The sequence below is a fragment of the Triturus cristatus genome, chromosome 10 (genome assembly GCF_964204655.1).
Source record: "Triturus cristatus chromosome 10, aTriCri1.1, whole genome shotgun sequence".
In the NCBI taxonomy this organism is placed as follows: domain Eukaryota; kingdom Metazoa; phylum Chordata; class Amphibia; order Caudata; family Salamandridae; genus Triturus; species Triturus cristatus.
In genome coordinates, this window is record NC_140593.1 from 1188585304 (window position 1) to 1188607834 (window position 22531).

At 43.9% G+C, this 22531-nt stretch overlaps 1 protein-coding gene across 8 annotated transcripts in view; it reads right to left on the reverse strand.

The window, feature by feature from the left end:
• The window catches only part of LOC146797000 (uncharacterized), a 1179218-nt gene that overhangs the window by 141493 nt on the left and 1015194 nt on the right, over positions 1-22531 (reverse strand). The gene's annotated exons all lie outside the window — the stretch shown is intronic.

Consider the following 22531-nt stretch of genomic DNA (forward strand, 5'->3'; position numbering starts at 1 on the left):
GATTGAAAATGAAAACTAGATATAGTGTATGGTATAAACTATGCACCAAAAAGTGTGATATAAGATGAACCAGGCGTGAAATATAATATGCAATACATTGTGCGCAATGACAGATTCATTGGAGAGCGCGAGATAGCACAGGCACTAGCGTGTGCTATGCGATATGCGCCTTGGAGTGTAATATGCACAGGGCAGTGTTGTGTAACCTAACTAGTCTCTAAAGTTGTAATATAAAATATGTGCTGGGGAGTGTAACGTTGCATATGCACTGTGACAAAGATATGGATCCCAAATTGTAATATGTATGGCATAGCACTGTGCGTTATAACATAGGCATCGAGGAAGGCACGTTAGATGGGGCAATATAACCCGTGCGAAGACAAGTGTGGCATGACATTTTCACGGGGTGGTGTTACAGTGCACATGGGCTAGAGAGTGTCATAGCATATGCACTAGCTAGTGGAATACAATACAGAGGTGTGTGGCACTCGGCAGGCAATGGTGGGTGTAACACAGCATTGGGCTCTGTCAGGAGCGCGCTGTGACTCGCAAGTGATGTTCGTCCCCTTTCCAGAGAGTAAAATAAAAAGTATTACACATCCGGCAGTGGATGTGTGTTTTATTAACTGTGAGGGGGGTTTCTTGCATAGTTTTGGTCGAATTTTTGTCGAATCCCCTTTGAATGGCTTGGTGTGCATGTGTATTAAATGTGCCCGTCAATAGCTACCCATGTTTGTATAAATAAACGACAAGGGTGTCTACCGGGATTAGGCACGGTAGATCATCAGACATGTCAGAGCTTCACTAGTGGTGTAAATACATTCCACGTGGATTAATTGCATGCATAGTCGCCTTTTAATGAATATCACGCAAATCGTCATGGTGATAGGTACGTACGGTTTGTCCAGCATGTCCTAGGTGTGTCTATAAATATATATTTTTTAAAAATAATAAAAAACAGTGGCCGGCCCTGGGGATTGGGGTCAAAAAAATATAATTAGGAGACAGGCCCTGGGGGATGGGGTCATCAGGGCCAATAAATTAGAATAAGAAGGGGAACCACACAGCCCCCCTTCTTAAAAAAATAAAATAAATAAAAGACTGGCATCGTGCCGGAGGCCATGCCCCCTCCATGCAGCACTCTGCAAACGCGCCCCCAACAGGCATCTCCAGTATGCGCCAGGGAGCTGCGCTGCAGACAGGTGTTCTGAGGCCAAGCCCCTTTTTACACCTCTCTGCAACGCAGCTCTGTGGCGCTTACTGGAGGTACCTAGTGGTCTAGTGTGACCCTAGGGACCCTTAGGATTCAAGGGGACTTAATCTCTCAACTTAGAACAGCCACAGGGCGCGTTTACACAGTGGTGAAGGGAGGGGACGGGGCCTGAGGTGACGTGTGCAAACACGCACCATGGCACGTTTTAAATTGGGGATATAATTTCCCTTCAATACTGAGGGCCCCTGGGGGCTAACTAGCCCACCAAGTGCTTCCAGTAAGCGCCACTGAGCTGCATTGCAGAGAGGTGGTCCAGGCCGTGCCACTTTTTACACCTCTCTGCAACGCAGCTCTGTGGCACTTACTGGAGGTACCTAGTGGGCTAGTTGGACCCTAGGGACCCTCAGGACTCAAATGAACTTAATCTCCCAACTAAAAACGGACACAGGGCGTGTTTACACAATGGTGAAAGGAGGGGACGGGGCCTGAGTTAACGTGTGCAAAAACGCCCTGTGGCCTGTTTTAAGAGGTAGTTTTAATCCCCATGCCCTATTATATACTAGGGGCTTATAGAGGAGGTAAGGCTAATCACAGGGGGACCCCCAACGCATAATGTTCCCTAGTGTATGTAGGTGTTTTCACTGTATTCTAAGTGTCTTTTAACATAGCACTGGCTCTAGGACTGGTTAGTCAGACTCAGTTACCACCAGTATCCGTCTGAAAAAGTTGAGGGTACAGGATGATTTTGCAACAAGGCTTCTTTCTGCTCTTCTTTTTGTTCTTTCTGCACGTTATCCTTCTTCCTGCACTTATCTTCGTATTTGAGGACTTCTGTTGCTTCTTTCTGCACTTCTTTTGTTTCTTTCTGTGCATTTTTTCTTCTTTCTTCACATGTCCTATCTCTGTAGGCATAGTTAGAAATTAGCATTTAAAAAACCTTTGAAATTAACAGAAAAAACCATAGGTTTCAGGCACGTTATAGTTAGGAATTAGCATTTAAAAAACCTCAGAAATTCACTGAAAAAACCATAGGTTTCAGGGGTGTTATAGTTAGCTGGACTTTTCACTTGTACAAAACCATTGAAATTCCCCCGTTATAGTTAGTTCAGCTAACTATAACTCGCGCGCCCGCAATGCACTGCTGATGACGTCACATATTACATCACTCATGACATGGTCAGTGACATCACTCATGACATCACTGATGACATCTCAAATGACATCACTGATGACATCACTGATGACATCATCCTTGTGATAGAGTGGCAGACCTCCTCTCACCCTAATATAACCTTTGATACACACATTCAAAAATAGAGACTAAAATTTTCAAAACAATGGACATACCAATACCAGTTACAACAACCTCTTCAGTAATTCTAAGATCCACATACACATCCACTCATTCACCAACAGTCCAATACAGTCACTCATACATGTACTCACTCATCATATGTACTCATACACCTATACATCCTGTTACACAATGCCACTCATCCATAGTTACTCACACACATAGTCACTCATGCTAATAAAGAATCAAACATACATTTACTTGCATATACAGTTATACACACACCACCACACTTACTTCTACGGAAACTTACACATACTTAGTCTTTTAAACAATCACTTATAGAAACACATACTTATTCATACAGGAACTCTTTCAATCTCTCACTCTCACATATACTCACATATATACACCAATAGTCACATATACTAGTTTAAAACATATGTAGTTACTCATAAAGACACTATTGAGACAGTCATTCACTCACTAACACACCCATACACACACTCATCCACCCATACAGTCCTGCACACATACTGTGTTCAACACATACAAACAGTGAGTCACTCATTCATGCACCTATGCACTACGTAATACCCCCACCGAACCATGCAGACACTCAGACTGATACTCAAAAAACCAACTAATAACCTATATAGACACCCATGTAGCTACTCACCAACCCATGCAGCCACTTATACACAAAGTGAGAGACTGATACAGATATTTACATATTTAAACATTACTCACTAAGCCATGTATTCACTATGATACACTTAATCAGTCAGTTACACAATCAATTTTTCAAAAACAAATCATCCATTTAGACACTTATATACCCATTTATTCTTCCATCGACCTTGAGATATACATATATAAAACATATTTAATTTTCAGAATAACACACATTCACTGGATGATGTCATCAGTGATGTCATTTGAGATGTCATCAGTGATGTCATGAGTGATGTCACTGACCATGTCATGAGTGATGTAATATGTGACGTCATCAGCAGTGCATTGCGGGCGCGCGAGTTATAGTTAGCTGAACTAACTATAACGGGGGAATTTCAATGGTTTTGTACAAGTGAAAAGTCCAGCTAACTATAACACCCCTGAAACCTATGGTTTTTTCAGTGAATATATATATATATATATATATATATATATATATATATATATATATATATATATATATATATATATATATATATATATATATATATATATATTCACTTAAAAAACCATAGGTTTCACACATGTTATAGTTAGCTGGACATTTCACTCGTAAAAACCAATGAAATTCCCCCGTTAGAGTTACTGCAGGCAACTATAACTCACGCGACCGCAATCCTCTGCTGATGACGTCAGATATTACATCACTGTATTTAGACACTTATTTACCCATGTCTTCTTCCATTAATCTTTAGCTATAGATATATTACAAATATTTATTTTTCATAAAGACACATATGTCATCAGTGATGTAATATCTGACGTCATCAGCAGAGGATTGCGGTCGCGTGAGTTATAGTTGCCTGCAGTAACTATAACTGGGGAATTTCATTGGTTTTTTACGAGTGAAATGTCCAGCTAACTATAACATGTGTGAAACCTATGGTTTTTTAAGTGAATTTGCAAGGTTTTTTAAATGCTAATTCGTAACTATAACGTGTGTGAAACCTATGGTTTTTTCAGTGAATTTGTACTGTTTTTTAAATGCTAAGTTATGTATTTATTAATTTTTTTTTTTCAGGTTTTTCACCGTGCGCGCACCGTGAATTATTTATTTATTTATTTTTAATCGCGAGGTGCGCGCACCCTGCGCGCACGGTCCGCTTCAGCGCTACGTGCGCGCGCTGTGGGCACTCGGTGCACCCACGGGTCGCAGTGAGTGCCGTGCACGCAGGGTGCGCGCACCTCGCGATTTTTAAGAAAAAAAAATTGTTTTTTTCTCCCTTGGGGGTCATTCTGTGACCCCCTGACCAAGGCTAGGGGGTCAGGAACTCTCCACTCTGCCCCCTTTTCACGTTCTCCACCTTTTTTTTCACCCCCTCAGACTGCGAGAGACAAAATGGCGGCCGACACTTCCTGGTTTCGACCGATTCGAATGTTTACCGACATCTAACAACCAATCAGAATTGCGCACGGCATGCTTTTAAATGCTATTTTCTCAGGAAATACTGAACAGATTTACACCAGACCTGCAAAAGGCACTTCCTTGACCTTATGGCTACCTCTCTGCCAAATTTCAAGTAATTCTGTTCAGCCGTTCGGGCTGTAGCTGTGTCTAAAGGTCCTATGGAAAAATGCATGGGGAAAACGCGTTTTGGGACCCCCCTTTTTTCTCGGCCCCCGCTTGACGAATCACCCCGAGACTTTCAGGGTAGGAGCTGAGCGGAGCGCCCCATTAGTTTTGAAAATTTCGCGAGGATTCGTCAACCGGCGCCAAAGTTATTCAAAATAGAATTTTGAGATTTCCTATGGAAACTAGGTTGTAACTATAGCTATCTACTGGCGACCGCCAGTAGATTATATATATATAGTTTGGAGAAAAAAAATTATATTATTGGTTGGTTGTGATATGCTCAACTATATATCAGTCTCTTGTGAGTGAAGCTGACTCACCTTTGTGGTAAACACAATGTTGCGTTGCTGTGTTGGTGAAAAAGATGCTGTGTAGCAGGTACTTGTATTTTGGGGATTGTAAGTCTTCCTGTGTGAGACTTAAGTCCCTATTAGCAGTATCCCGGGTGTGAGTAAATTTGTGTATTTTTTTTAATGTGCAGCCTCCTTTTCCTTTTGAAAAGGAAGGGGTGCGAAGAATTTTGCCCAGGGCCTACAAGGTTCTGAAGCATATTATTGGTGAACGGAGGAGAAATTTGGTATGCATTCCATATGTTGTGTGACTTGTTTAATAAAGAGACAATCTCTGTGCTCTTTAGGATCAATGGTGACTGGCTCCTGCATTTACAATAGGCGTAATGGGATGTGTGTCACTGGTAAAGGCCGTGTACATATACATATTTAAAAATATATATCTATATAAACATATACATACCTAATTAATGATGTTTTTCGCCCTAAATACATGTATACATATATGTCATGTGATCAAGGCTTCCGCGAGAGCTGAAACGCGTTATGCCGACTTGCACCAATAAAGAATAAATATTGCACTGATTACCGTAGTCCGGACCCGTTTGTTGGAGTATCCGAAGGTGAAAACGGTGACAAGTGGATACATGTATGTATCTACGTACATGTATATAACCATATGTATGTATTAAAATATGGATCACTGTCCCGTGATCTTTTGCTTTATTATGCTTTTATATTTGTGGATATATCCCAATATTTGACCAGTAATAGCTACATATTTGCTTGTTGGGTGTAGGATAAAGATAAAGCCATATGTAGTATTATCCTGCCTTTTTAGGGGTATTTTTGAAAGGGATATGAACATGGCAATATGTACTTGTGTACAAGTAAGCCTAGCCTATGTTTTTATAGGTGTATGATGAAACCGCATTTTTTTTTACCCCAGTGCACCCGGGTGTTAGGTGCCCTTGTGTATAAGAAGGTTATTATACAAAATTAACCTACGATAGAATCTTTAGAGTTTGTATTGGCTCACTAGGTAATTCTGCAATTGTGCGTATATTTGTACCTTGTACTACAAGGTTCTTTTATCACATTGCATGTTGCAAATTCTATATAAAGTTTTGTGGCCTATTGAAAAAACAAGCAGAACAGTGTGCATATATTATTAGTTGTTTTCTGAAACTGTGTTTCATTATCGTATATGCAAAAAGGATTGTAAGGCCATTATTTTACCCTGTAGCTGCGGTAAATGTTGCACACCCACTTGTGTTAGTGCATGTTTAAGGCACAAGGAAAGGCTAGTCGTGAGCTGTTAATCTTTAAAAGTTGAATGCTTTGCCGTGAATTGTACGATTGAGCTGCTACAGAGAATGCATAATGTTGCATTTTTCTCCCTTGTTAGTCTGTTTTTTAGGCACATGGGTCCTGTAATTGTGGGTGCTATATGTAATCTAGGATAGCTTTGGGAATTTCCAAAGAAACGACTTATGTTTGTTGCTGGAATCCTATTGCTGCCTGCGTTCCAACGCATACAGAACGCCGCCGCACAGCTCGTCCTCGACATACCCCAACACACCCACATCACAGCACACCTGAAAGACCTGCACTGGCTCCCAGTCAACAAGAGGATCACCTTCAAGCTCCTCACCCACCCTCACAAAGCACTCCACAACGCCAGACCAGCATACCTCAACAAACGTTTAATCTTCTACACCCCGAACAGCCAGCTTCGCTTCGCAGACCTCACCCTCGCCACCGTCCCACGCATCCACAGGACGTCCGCCGGCGGCAGATCCTTCTCCTACCTCGCCGCCAAGACATGGAACACCCTCCCCACACAGCTGCGACAGACCCAGGACCTGCTGACCTTCAGGAGACTTCTCAAGACCTGGCTGTTCAAGCAGTAGCTGCACCACCCCCCTCAGCGCCATCAAACCCTCACGGGTGATTAGTGCGCTCTACAAATGTTTGATTGATTGTGTTTGGCGAGCAGCTAAGAAATGCGTTTCCTGGAGATAAGCACAAGATTTACAGGGTCCTTCTGTTCAATATGTAGGAGCCTTTAACGATCATCCAAGCCCCCTGTGTCTGCAGTGAAGTGGAGTGGGGTGCGAGGTTTTTATGACCTTTACTTCTTTTCGCTTGGAATCTGCTTCTGGCGCCCCGTTAGAAGTGTTCTGCCCAGATCTTTAATGCCTGCGAGGTACAAAGGGGCTTGTTCTGCAGCCAGCCATAATAGTACAAAGGGGCTTGTTCTGCAGCCGGCCATAATGTTATTTGTTGGCTTAGTGAATGTTTTGTACATGGTATGGGAAAAACCTTTTGGAATTAACCCTCTGGTATAGGTCTGAAAATTGTTTAAGAGATGTATAAAGTCTCCTGTTAATTTAAGTAAAAACCTCATCTTTTTCTTTGTTTAGCTTAGGCAAGCCCTTGCAAGCATAGCGCGTAAATCTCTGCATTTAGCAATGTTGGTAATAACTCGCTCTCTATAAGCGTTGTGTGCCGTGCTTTATGGAAGAGGCACTTTTATGCATTCCCAACGTATTATTGAAACTATGAACATTGGTTTCAAACAATGTAAAAAATGCGTATGAAATGAGCAAACAGTACATTGCCACATTGCCTTAAGCAGCCTGGTAGATGTGTTGGTATTTTCCAACCTTGTAATTAAAATGCAGCTGATCTGCGTTATTTAAGAAAAATGTGCCTGTGCTTTTGCTCATAAATTAACTTTAAAAGAGCAAATTCTTACCTTGTGTCAGGATGAACCCTCAGAACCATCCACCAAATACCTGGAGACTGTATTCTGCTTGCGAAAAACGTACATGCCCTGGTGCATGAGGAACAAAGTGAGCAGCGCCACAGAAGCTGCCTTGCTTAAAGTTTTGCCCCTCATGCTACCTTCCTTGCTACCACCTCTCTCCTTGGAGTTTCTGGTGGGCTTTCTTTCTTGTCTGCGTCTGCATTTTCTCAGACGTCTTCAGTGCACCTCCGATCTCAGATAATCAGAGCTTGCAAGCACACCAAGGTGGTTGTAGCCTGACCAGGGGGATCAGGTTTCACATCCATCAAAGAACAAGCATTGGCATAGCCAATAGGTCTCCCTTTTGGGACCTTATAAGTGTTTAGCCATGCAACAGTTGCATAACTAAATACTTATAAGGTCCCAAAACCGAGACCTATTGGCTATGCCAATGCCTGTTTGTTTATTACTGCTCTGTAGTAATGGTGGCGCACGGGTGCCACCATTACTACATAGAAGTAATAAACAAGAAAAAAAAAACAGGCTCACGGAGAACATCAAAGCGGCCGCGAAAGTGAGGCGCGCACGCCCGCGCACATGCACTGTAGCTCTAGGCTACAGTGGTAGCACTTTTATTGAGCTCTCACAAAAAGTCTCGCCAGACTAGCGCATGCGCTGGGTCAAGCGAGACCTAAAAAAAAAAGGCAAAGCACTTTCCGACACCAACCACTAGATGGCGGAATATGCACAGTATGTGAATCTTGAAGATGTCTATGCTGCAAAACTGACGTTTTCCTAATGTGTGGAAATCAAAAATTGGCAACACAAGCACATAATATGCAATTTAAAAAAAAAAAAATGTGTATATCCATCCAGCTGTGGCAGGGAAACAGTGCGTGAAGAAACTATAACACCTTGTCGTTTCAATCAAACAAAGAAACACGGAGTCTCATCTTTTACTAATTGGAGATTTTAACCTAAACATGCTCGAGAAACCCTATCGGAGCATGGCAGAAAAAATGGAGGACATCCAGTGGCGCATTCCAACACAAGCCTCATGTCTGCAAAGAGTGGATTCCCTGGGATGCTCAATACTTGCATAACTAGAGGCACTGTCACTACGAGCACTGAATGGCCGCTTCGCAGGAGATCAAACAATGCGCACTACGTATTATTGCCCAAGGAGGTCGGCAGTACTGGACTACACATTTAACTCCGTCCCTCTCTTTAATAGTATTCTAACCTAGTCTATCCAGCTGCGCTGTGTAAGTGATCATATGCCTCAAGTTTGGGGTCTCAGTACCACAACCAACAGAAACACAACACTGGTAGCGATAGGGAAAATGGACCAGCATACATGGAGACGGGTCAAACGGAGGTCGGAAGCCTCCATAAAATAGGATGACTGGAAAACAGCATTAGGTGATAAAAGGTGGCTATCAACAGACACTTTTAGCGATTGGGAAAAGCTAACACAAACATTAATCGACACTATGGCCCCCAATAAACCAGGGCCCTGGTACACAAAGAAGTTGCGGCTGCTAAATAGAACACTGACCAAGAAGTGCTGTGCACTCAAAATCCAAGCAAACCCATAACTAACCGGTGAGATCAAATCCTTGCGGGCTGAGTACAAAAAACAGAATTGGCACACTAAACGAGATCACGAGGAACAACTTCAAACTGAACTGTTCATGGCATGTAGGCACAGAAACGCAAGACGTTTTTGGACGATCATAAATAGGATGACCAGTGCCTCATCACTCACCGCCACAAATGGGAACAATGTCACAGCAGAAAAAAGCATAAAGCATGCGACCATGCTATACAAAGCTTCTCCCATAAACTCTACCGAGGCGCTAGCCTTAACCGAATATAAACAGGTACAAAAATCGCCATCATCAACTGTGGGCAGAAACTACCAATACGCAATAACTATCACTGCAGCCGGAATCCCAATTACTAATTCGAAAAAGTAGGGGAGCCAGTGCGCTAGGCCCGAATGGCATCCCGGCATCAATTTATCAACAGGACATCGATTTCTGGTCTGGGATACTGCAAAACTTATTCAAGAGATGCATGGTGCAGCAAAGTGCCCTCGTCCTGGCAAGGCTCGATTCTCCACCCTATATACAAAAAGGCTCTATCTCTCTTCCAGATAGCTACAGACATATTGCATTATTGTACATTGAGGCAAAGTATTTTGCCTCGCTACTACTTGAGGATTTACAAGACTGGGCAAAGTCACTTGCTTTGCCCCAACCAAACTGAGTTTAGAACAAAAGCAGGCACACCGACAATCTGGTAGCCATTAGGATGATGGCCACCCGACAAATTCAGAAAAAGGAAGAGCTCTACTGGTGCTTTATTGACTACTGTAAAGCTTTTGACCGTGTCAATCGCCACCTACTGTGGGCTAAACTCACAGCTGGGAAAATCCCAGAATCTTTATTGCAAGGTATCATATTGGTCTACTGCAACACATGGGCGAGAGTAAAACTAGTCCGAAATACAGCAGTCTCTGAAAAAAATCGACATAGGACAAGGGGTCAAACAGGGGTGCGTATTAACACCCACCCTTTTTAATCTGTGTATGTGTGATTTGGTTTCAGCTCTAAATCAAGTCAATAGTCAGGCTCCCAAACTGGCGAATCAACAACACATCTCTTCTCTGCTATACGCAGACGACGTCGTCTTGATTACCCAGATGCCGGTAGGGCTTCAAAGACTGCTAGACGCCCTAGCCACACAATGTCTGGCGAACGATATGCAGATTAACTACGTAGAAACAAACAGTTATCTTTGGCCGGTAAAGAGGTAACCTCATTAATGTCATCTCTATAACCATCATCTGACCATCGCTAACCAATATAAATATCTGGGCTGCTGGCTGGATAATAAAGGAGGGCACCTACTACACCTGAATACAATAAAACCAAAATTAGCCTTGCTGCAAGGTGCTTTTCGAACAATATTCAAGGGCACAAATAAGTTCTCTTTTGAGGCACTGCTGAAAATAGTCTCTGCTAAATTAGTGCCAACACTGCCATACAGTTCAGAAGCCTACCCGGGAAAACTGGGGACTTTCTTAAACCGGGCACAGAGTGCAGTGTTCAGGTCTTTATACCGATTGCCAGGCAACACCTCGCCAGCTCAAATCAGGCTGGAATGCACACTACAGGATTAACTGCTTGTGCAAAGGGCCTGCATAGTAAAATACATGCATTCCACAAGATCTGCGGGGTTAGGATAGTTAAAACATCTCATCTGGCAGGAAACTGCGTGTCATGACAGCACAAATCATACGAATGCCTGGTCGCAAGCCCTCGACGGTGCTGACGCAAACTGGCTCAAGGGAGCTCTGAAACTCAAAATCCTCTCATTTTCAGTTTAAAACAGCCCAGAATAGAAATCACGGAAATCGGACCTAAGAGCATTTGCAAAAAGAAAACACGCTCCCCTGGTGGTCAGTAGCTACGATAGAAAAGGCCCACAAACATACATTAATGAAACATTTTCCTCCTACTATAATCTGACATTTCTGCAGCTTCGTATGGGCTCATTTGTGTCATTAGATCTGTCGCCACCATAGGCGGACACCAGAGTCAAAACTATGCCGACTATATAATCTTTCGCAGGAGTCACTAACTCATCTGCTTTGCATATGCCCTATTGTATTTGCAGAAGATTGCTTAGGTTGTTATGGATCAAGGAGGGGACACGAACATTACCATCAGCTGTCCGTTTCTTATTGAACAATGAGCAGCGCAAGTGATCACAAAATTGGGAACATTTCTAGGGTGTGTGGAGAAGCAACTCAAATTAATTTCAGAAGCCCAAAATGATTAAGGGGCGGATTCCTGAATACCAGTAATCCTAAAAACAGTTTCAACCAGACAATCTGTACTGCTCCTCTTCTCTCGTTAACCTAAGGCGCTTTTACTAAGTTGTCCATTTTTACCTGTGAGGAATACTGTAGTCAAACTTATGAATTGTCTGTTAAACGATTGAGTCCTAGGAATAACTGGGATAATAGCTATTATTCTGATTTTATTTGTAGTTTTAGGCACTTTGACAGACTTTATTGTCTAAGTAAAGTATTTTTGAACTGACGTTTTCCTATTGTATCTAGATCTCTGCTACAGGCATCCATTTCAGACAAGATGCTATTGTGGTTCTGTTTCACGTCGCATGAGCAAGGATGTTTTTAGAAATTGTATTGTTAGCTGCATCCTGTCATCCCCTAATACAACTACCTAACAAGATAATTTCTACATATCGACTGCTCTCTATTAAGAAGCTCCAGACCAACAAAGATTTATTCTTGAACTACTGTGACAATGATCTCTTAGGATACATACTGCCCAGTCTCCTTTCAGCATTAGAGAGATGAGATGGTAAAAGCAAGGCTACAAACAAGGATATAAAAAACAAACCCCCAACAAAGCACTGGACTAGAAGGTTGGTTCTACTCATAAAATACATTTAGAGAAAACAAACATTGCCTTCAATGGCTGTGCCTCTAACTCTTAGACTTCAGTCTGCTGTTACAGTAATAAAGACAATTTAAGAGTGAAATAGAGTTGCAACTTTTGAGACTCTTGATATAGTGTTCGGTTTCATGTTGGTACCCCAATATAGGCTCAGGTAGTCACCTAACCCTTCACCTATATTCTCTCCTACCATTACATAACAGTTCTTGGGACGGACCTTTTACCTAATTACAATACTGCTTACAGGACGTAGGGTTTTCCCTGAAACCAAACCTCATCCATTATGCACGAGGATTCTTGGAAACTCAGCAGGACTACTATTTCCAGCATAATAACTATGGATAAATGTCATTCCCTCCGTCATCCTAAGTCTGACATGACACAGCAAGGTAGAACCCCTGAGGGTACCACTTTGGGTATATAAACACCATATCTTGCTGAGGTAGTCAGAGGAGAAAAGCACTTCCATGCTGACACACTGACTTGAGACGCCGAGGCACCTGCACACAAACACTCCTGCTCACAGTGGTCTGACATCCATTGCGGGGTGTCCCTTTTGAGACCAAGACGGGGTCCCACAGTCTCTCACTTCAGGTAACGGGGTTGACTTTATCCTAGAGGGATTCTTGGCTTTACACCTACATACATGCTGGGTCGAATCGTAGGAGTACGCATTCTACTGTCATGTGTTTTATATACTTGCCTGTATTCATCGTTTTAGCACAATGGTATAAATCTACCATCCTTTTACCCTGCTAGTGCTTTTGATCATTTATATCCGTTTCTGTCTAGTGGTTGTTTCAGCACACCAATATTACAATAGAATGACGCTGGTTCAATAAATGCTTATTGATAAATGTTACCACCGCTTATTCTGTGTATCTCTCTGAGACAAAGTGAGCACGAGTGACTCAGCGAAAAGTATGCAAAAACATCAATTGATGGACAGAATGCAGAACAATGTCATACATTCACCCCAGTACAGAGATCTGGGCCTAAATCCATCGTTTTTTTGCTCACCATGCCATTCTAGTTTGGACCCAGCCATACGCAAATCAGTCTTGACCCTGCGCCCAATGGGAACAGTCCAGTCCGAACTGCCAGGCCCTCCCTAGACTGGAAACAAACAGCCTAGGACCGGTTTCGGTCTTTCGGCCCTTATCAGCCAGGATAGCTTGACTCCAGTGGCATGGAGAGCACAGGACCCACGTCTGGGCATACCCGTCCCAGTGGGTGCCAAATGTAAAAACAACAATTGATGGACAGAATGCAGAACAATGTCATACATTCACCCCAGTACAGAGATCTGGGCCTAAATCCATCCATGGGACACAGGGTCTATTCTGATTTGCATATGGCTGGATCCAAACTGGGGTGGCGTAGTGGGCAAGAGAACGATGGATTTAACCCAGATCTTTTGACTGGGGGAGAATGTTTGCATTGTCAGCATTCCATCCATCATTTGTTTGCTCTAACACTTTTCACCCTAAGTGGGATGGGTATGCCCAGACGTGGCTCACTGTGCCACTGGATTCAAGCTAGCCTGGCTAAAGAAGGGTGACATACCCTGAAACCGGTCCCAGGACGCTTGTTTCCCATCCAGAGTGGACCTGGCTTGGCAGTTCGGTCTGGACTGTTCCCATGGAGCACAGGGGCAAGACTGATTTGCATATGGCTGGGTCCAAACTGGGGTGGCGTAGTGGGCAAAAGAACGATGGATTTAACACAGATCTTTTGACTGGGGGAGAATGTTTGCATTGGCAGCATTCCGTCCATCATTTGTTTACTGTAACATTGAGCGAAATGTATTACACTGTTTCCACGATCCTGAGGGATCAGGGTTGTCATGTTCGATAGTTGCCAAGAACTATTCTCTCCTTGGTAAGAGGGATTTCTAGTGGCAGTGCTAGCTAGCTGGTATACAGGCTAACATACCCGGTGGGGGTGTCTAGATTCAGTCTGGACACCAGCCCTGCAGTGTATGTTGTCTAAACGCACAGATCCTATATAGGTTTATAGGAACTACACAACAATAGAGGGGCATTGACTGAACTAGTGCAAATGTAAGTCCCATTTCAATGGCAAATAGGTACAAAAACTGGGTCTGCGTCAACCATGACATATCCACAATCATCTACAGCTCGCTTTTCATAGAGCACTGAAATAACTGAAAGGTGATGTAATGTGCTTAATAAAGTTAATACACACACTGGCGTATAAACTTATAGTTGTCAAGCACATTCCACAAACAATATTAGGCAACATTAAAGATTGACGTTAAAAACCTTCAGAAGAATGATCCATATAGAACAAAGGCTAAATGGCCAAACGGAGAAAAATATTTCCAATACAGCAAATTTGCAAGATTCCCCCTTGCACCAATTTTGAATTATTGCTCATGAATTGAATGTTTTATAAAACTGAAACAAACCTGATGTCCTCTTTTGAGGGGGAGTGGATGGGGAGAATCAGCGTTTTAACGAATCAGCAATCCCACCCCCTCTACCGCCTTGAAACCCTTACGGGTGAGTAGTCACGCTTTACAAGACACTTTATTGTTTGTGGGAAAAGGGGTCTTCCTCAAATCAAGAACTTCTTAATTTGGTAAAGAGGCTTTGGATTTTGAAGCTGTTTTGTCTCTCCGACATGAATTTAAGGCAATCTCTGCAAGGTAGGTCTAATTTAAGTTGTAATACGGTGTAATCAATTAAACTTGTGTTAACTTCAATTTAATGTACCCAATAAATGTAGAAATTGACGGTTTGTTATTTTTTCACCGTTATTGTTACCATATCTGTGCAAGAACAGAGTGGAACAGAAGCTCATGTTATTTCAAGTTGAAGTTTATTTAATACGCTATGGCTAAAGAGCCTCTGGTGCGCCACCTCAGTTAAGAAAACAAAATAATTGATTATAGAGATCTCATCTCAGTCTTCACTTCTGCATCTTTTTTAGGGGCCGGCTACTAACGGTTTATCTGACTGTTGGACAGACCTACTTTTCCTTTATTTATAGACTGGATTTTGGGTCATCCCCTTGCTCATGATTGGGCAGCTTTGTTTTCTAGGTCTCTTAGAAGATCCTGATTCAGTGGCTTTTCTCCCCATTCTTAGGATTCTGCTGCCTTTTAGTCTCACACTGGTGATTGGATGAGTTGTATGCTTCTACTGTTTTGCAACTTTTTTTTTCTATGTTGAGGACAGGACACAAAGTACCCCACTGTGTCACAGCGAGGGATCGTAGCTGCTGCACCTGTTTCTTTAAGTTGACCTCCTACTTGACTTGGCCATTGGGGACGTTCTTATGATTTCATTGGAGCCCTCCTTCATGGCTCGTGGGGATGCAATTATAATTTCCCAGTCCTCCATCTGGTGTCAGCGTAAGCAGCAGGCTGCCTCGTGTCTCAACTTCATTCATGCTTGTGGGAGTTAGCAGTGAGGAGGGTCCTTGCAAAGGCCATAGACATCTAGCAGATGTGGCCATTTTGTTACATGCTGCAGGATAGGTCACTGGCCAGATGCAGGGAGGGGAGGAGTTCCTCTCTTTCACTGAGGCCTAGAGTACGTTTGTGGTGAGACAGGCACAGTTCCTTCAATATGCGAAGTTGGCCAGGACTACTAGTGAAATGTGGCTAGGTTTCCCTAAAGCTCCAACTATTTCAACTACGCTTGAGGCCTTACTGAAAATGAGAGAGGGTCACAGGTTAAGTCACCATGTATATGGTTGAGTTACATAGAGATACAAACTCGATAGGTGTGGTAGAATGACATCTGAGAGCCACTGTTAGATGATGAGTGCAAAGGACATTCACGCAGGTGTAGGCAATCACAAGTAATGCCAGGTTAAAATGAATCCACTGTAATTGCCTCCAGCATACGTATTTGAAACCCATTAAAGCTTAGGAGAATATTTCCACAGAGATCCTCTATATGCCCGAGTTGCGAGGAGAGAAAGCCTCAAACCTGACGGACACTGGCCTTGCCGCCTAAAGACAGTTCTCTTATGCTGGTATGAATTACGTTGATGTGATTACCTATACTGCAACTGAGGGGTCTGAAACCTCTGCTAGGGCTGATTTTCATAGCTTTGCAGTCACACCACAGACATTCATTTGGTTGGCAACGAGAGGGGTGAAGTTGACAAGGATTTGATTTATTTCACTTGAATAGCATGTAACTGCCCCATAGTGACCTGCTTTCAAAGTCTGGAGCAAAGGCAGTGTCAAAAGTTCTCACTAAATCTACAGCTGGCAAATCCACATTTTCAAAGACTATCAGGGCAAAACAGAGATGCTACAGTAGTGGCCACCTAGTGAAGTATTCTAGGAGGACAAGGAGTCAGGAAAGCCAAAATTAACTGCACTAATAAGGTGACTGGTGAGACAGGATCTTTGAAATAAGAACAACTGTAACTTCAGCAGGTGGATCCTGACCATGTGTCATCTTGGTACCTGGGTTGGGAAAGCCACTATGTTTCAAGATAACTTAGTTGGAATGAATGTGATCCTTGCAAAAGGAAGAGAGGGACTCAGTTAGCAAGGGAAGCAGGGGCAGTATTTTGGACTCTGTGGGGTATTGGCAAACAATGCTAAACAGCTCTTGAGAGGAACTGTTTGCTGCTGCAATGCCATAGGAATATAATTTAATCTCCTTTTTATGCTTCAGAAGACTTCATGACATTGAGTGATCACAGTCCAGTACTGGTATCAGGCTTGTTCAAGCAGTTTACAGGTATGCTTAAAGCCTGCTAAAAAACTATTGTACCACGCGGCGGAGGGTCTATTTGGGTGCAAGTCTGACTTTCAAATGGGACCAGAAATATCTAAAGTCAAAACTAGCAAACAATTAACACACACGGTACTTACCTTTGGTAATGCTCTTTCTGGGGAATACCCTATCTAACTGCAGATTGCCCACCTTTAGAATACTGCCAGGTGCCACACAGTATCTGACAGAGTAGCCCCCGAATGATTTGTAGATCTGTCTGTTAGATGTAATGGACTTCAAGCTTGGGAGAAAATACTGAATCCAGCTTCTTTCCAGCCAGGCGTGTAGCTGTGAAGGCAAACTAAAGTGGTTTGAAAGTCAATGCAGCAGTAGAGGAGACGTTAGAAGACTGCAGACTCTGCAGGTGTACACAGCCTTGGCCAAAGGCCCATCCTCTGCTCCAAAGGGGCAGGTTTGGCGGTACAGTGCTGTCTTTAAGCTAGCCCATGGAAAAGCTTTTGAACTGTCTATACTTCAGGTGAAAATTATTTAGATTGTGGATGGGCGTGAATTCCTTGAAAAATGGTTCTAGTGTCACATCAGCGTTTTCTCAAAACAACCAGGGCATATCAATTAGGAATGCTCCCATACCTCCTTAAATCCCATTTGATCTCATCTAGGCATTCCTTGTAAGCACAAAATTGGTGACAATAGACTATCTATGCAGTCTGTAGCATCCAATACAACAAAAAATACGTGGCCACATCCTAACCATGTTGTATTGTTTGGCATATAGAGGTCATGAGGTCTTCAGGGACAGCCGTCAAGATCTCGCTGGCCATGCCTGATAAAACATAGGTGTATCTACTCAAAAGACACACTGCATTGAAAGATCTTCGTGCCAAGCTGGCGGTGGAGAACATTTACTTTCCAAAACCATCAATTTGTTTTCACTCCCTTGCTGCAGGATTAGCCAGAAAATAATTTAGGTTCATCTTACTTGTTTATGCCCAAATCACTGACTTTCAGGGGTAGAATATTTATTCAGAAAGAAAAAGTTACTTATCTGTGGTAACAATCTTTGTGGTGGATATTCTATCTACCTGCAAATTCTTCACCTGTAGAACAACCCTGAAGTCAGGTTACACCAGGAAACTTCAATGCAACAAGGTTCCCAGTAGAGGGTGCTGGACTCTGTCAGCGCCAGAAGTGATGTCGGGTGACACAAGCAAGGCCATAAAAAGCCTGCCCGGCACTTTGAAATCCGTTTCCCTCCATTTTTCGCACGTCGTCAAGCCGAAAGGGAAGGGTTACATCGATGAAGGATTGCAGTACCAACATGTTGTAAGATGGGATCTTATAACTCTGCCTATAACTCACCCATCAAATGGGGAGACAGGCGGGTCGGTGAGGAACCTGCGGGGGGGATTGAGTATTCCCCAGAAAGATTGTTACGGCAGTTCAGGTGACTTTTTCTTCAAACTTCTACCTGCAGATACCTCGCCTGTAGAACAGATTTCACAGCAGTACCCCATCCAGGAGAAGAGCTGATGGATTGTTAGATAAGAAAATCCTGTAAGACAGAGATGACAAAGGTTCCACTGCTTTAAAGAGGCAATAATACTTTGCAAAGGTGTGCAAGAAGGCCTATATCATTGCTTTACAGATTTCTGCATATGGGACATCAAGACAGGGCAGAAGTGGTGGATTTAGCCCTGGTGGAATGGGCTCCATGTCTTCAGGAGGCTCTTTCTTGGCTAAGGCTTAGCAGGACTTGATGCAGAGGATGATCCACAGAGATCAGAGTTTTTTATGAACCGCCTTGCTCTTCTTTGCACTGCAGTAGCGGAGAAAGAGCTGATCATCCAACAGAAATTGCTTAGTGCGGTCCAGGTAGTAATTTAACATCAAGTCTAGGTTCAACTGATGCAACAGTTTAATCCTCCACCTCATCCTACAAAAGAGGAGGAAGGTCAGAAGAATGATGGATTGGCCAAGATGGAAAGGATGACCACCTTAGGACGGAAAGCAGCCCTGGTTCGCCACACCAATTTGTCTGGAAAGAAGGTAGTGAAAGGACGGTAACAGCTACGGACTTGCAACTCACACACCCTTCTAGCAGAAGTAATAGCAACCAAAACACAGTTTTGAAAGTCAACATTCGAAGGGTACAACTAAAGGGGATCAAACAGTCTCTTCATCAAAAAGGTAAGAAGCAGATTTAGATCCCATTGAAGAACCATAGGGAGTTGGAAGAAAAAGATTGGTCAGGCCTTTAAGGACACGCATGGCAACAGGAGACTTAAAAAGGGATGGCTGATCCGGCAGACTGTAGAAAGACATCAAGGTGCCTAAATAGCCCTTCACAGTGCCAATGACATATGCCCTCTGAGCCAGGAAAAGTGCTAATTGAAGAATTTGGAATAGCTTGGCCTGCAAAGGATCTACACCACTGTCCGCATATCATGCAATAAAGTTGACCCATCTGCCGGGATAAGCAGACTTAGGGGCGACACGCAGATAAGATAACACTGCCTATCTGCAGTTGCAGGTGAAAGGAGCTCAGTTGCCCCCAATCAATATCTGTGGAGGCCTCAGAGATGGGGGTGGAGAACCATTAACCCAGACTGGGTGAGAAGGTACAGCCTGAACACGAGGCGAAGCGGGGGACATGTGGAGAAGGTCCGCATACCACAACCTTCTAGGGCAATTTAAGGCAATGAGATTGACTTAGTCCCAGTCTTGGCTAATCCTCCTCAGAACCCAAGGAATCAAGGGTATGGGGGGGGGGGGGGGGGGGGGTGAACGTGTAACACAGCTGAAAGTTCCAACTCAACTGAAACGCATCCAATTAATAACGCTCCCCTCAACGGATACTGGAAGGCGCAGAACTACTGGCATTGAGCATTTTCTGAGGACGCGAATAAGTCTACCTGAGGAGTGCCGCACTGAGGGTAGATGTCCTGGGCTTCTAATAGAAGATGACACTCGTGATCGGGAACATAACACCAGTTCATGATGTGGGTTGTGACATTCAGAGACTCTGCTAGGTGATTGGCGGTGAGCCCAAGACCACAGTCTCAGCGCCTCCAGGTAAAGAAGGTGAGATCCTACTCCCTCTGGCTTGTTCATGTACCACATTGCAGTTGTGTTGCCCATCGAGATCTGGAAGCGCAGACCCACGATGGAGGGGAGGTAGGCCTTGAACGCCAGCCAAACTCTCCCACAGTTTCAGCAGGTTGATGTGAAGCACCTGCTCCACCGGAGACCAGAGGCCCTTGATCTCCAGATTCTGTAGATGAGCTCCCCACCCCAGGCTGAAGGAATCTGTCACTACCGTAGTCATGGCTGGAGAGGGAATGAAGGCCCTCCCACAAGTTAGGTTCATCTTGTTCTCCCATCAAACCACTTCTGCCATTGTGCTGGAAGGGATCACAGTGGAGTCTGACAGATCTCCCCTGTACTGAAGCAACTGTCTGTGACGGCACCACTGCAGGGCCCTCATGTGCCAACCTGCGTGACTAGTAGAATGCAGGAAACCAGCAGACCTAGGAATTGCAGAACTCTCAGGCCAGTAAAGATGCTTGCTGGAAAGATGAAACCTATATCTGGGATCTTTCTGTATCGGAGGAAAGGCACGGACAAGGTTTGTGTCCAGTCCCTACCCTATTACCAGAAGTCATTGGGAGGACCACAAGTGAGATCTGGGCTCGTTGATACAAAAGCCGATGTCGAACAGCAGGGATACTGTTAACTGTAGATGGCACAACACCAACTCTGGCAAACTGTCTTTGAGTAGGCAGTTTTCCAGGTACTGAAAAATAGGGATGCCCAACGGTCTGAAATGAGCCTCACCCACTGCCTTTGTGAAGACTTGACGTGCCAGAGTCAAGCCAAAGGGTAGTACAGCAAATTGGAAGTGCATAGAACAAGTTCCAAGTGCTTAAGATGTGATCGCAGGACCAGATTGTGTATCCTGCAGGTTGAGTGACACTATCAAGTCTCCACATTCCAAACCCAGTAGAACTTGAGATACGCTCTGCATTTTTAACTTTTACTTTTTGAAGACTAGAATCGGACACAGGCCGCTGTCCTCCTTTGGCACCAGGAAGTATTGTGCGTAACAATCCTGGCCCTTTTCCCTATCTGGCACCAACTCCACCACTGCTTTGAGAAGGAGAGCTGCCACCTACTGCTGTAGATTGGCCAAATGGTTTGCAGGCAAAGACGAGGAAGCGGGTGGGTTGGAATTGGGGGGAGGGACCTGAAGCAAGGAAGGATGTAATCCCTTTCAATGATTTGGAAAATTCAATGATCCTGCATGAGGCCTGAAGAAAATGGGACACCCGGCCTCCCACAGGTTTAATATGGCGGTAGGGGATGCAAGCTAGACCTGCTTTCGTGTGTGTGCAGGGAAGGAGGTGGAGGAAGTTTGCAAAGTAGATCAACTGCCCTTCCCTTTACTGTGGCCTCTGTGCAGTTTGATGAGCGGATAGATACTGTTGGAAGTGCCAGCCGATCTTGCCTGGGTCAAAAGAAAGCCTCTTCTGAATCCTCAAAATTGACTAAATGCCCTGCAGTATCTTGTTTGAGGCTGGAGCTGCAGGCCTAGTGATCTGGCTGTGGTGCTTAAGTCTAAATTAATTACAGCTCTGGATCAGTTTTAGCTCCTAACAGCCCCCCCCCCCCCCGCCCAATCAAAGGGAAGATACTGCAAGTAAGCCTGGACATCAGACGAAAAGGTGAATGTATCAACCAAGCTTGACTTTGGCTGGGATGGAGGGAAAAGACCATCATCCAGGCTTCCTGCTTGGCCGCCCACTCTGGTGGTGCTTTCTTAACCACTCCTTCTGATAGAGAGTTGAAAAGTCTGGAGGCATGAGGCAAAAAGGCTTTTTCTTATGGCCTTGAAGCCTCTTAAAGTCCTCTTGCCCGCTACAACTTCACTTTGTGAGACATGGTTTAAATGATTCTCCCACATATCCCAGCCGACAAGAAGGCCCACTTTTTGTCCAGAACTCATCGTGAATGGTCAAACTGATTCACTGTTTGAGAAGATGGTTTCTCCCATGCAGCCATGATGGGTTCAAGAAAAGCCTCATTAAAAGTGAGAAGGGGCTCTACTGGTGCCGACAAGGGAAAGAGTAACCCAGTGAGGACATTTGTCTTTGCTTCATGGGTGGCAGTTTTAAGTCCAAGACCCCTTCTGCATTTAGCATAAATCTGTGTAAAGACACAACCTCAGGCATTGGTGGTCCAGTGGGGAAATCCACAGCTAGATCAGAAGCGGTGTCTAGGCTGCCTGCAGAAGAAAAGCCCTGGAATTCTAGAGGGTCCTGGACATCACAGGGAGGATACTCAATGGGGTCAGTGTCCATCGCAAAAACCTTATGGAGTCTGGACCTGTAAGCTTTCTCTTCCAACAACCACAGTGCATCCCTGCTGGAGCATATCTGATATTCAATGTCTGGCGGC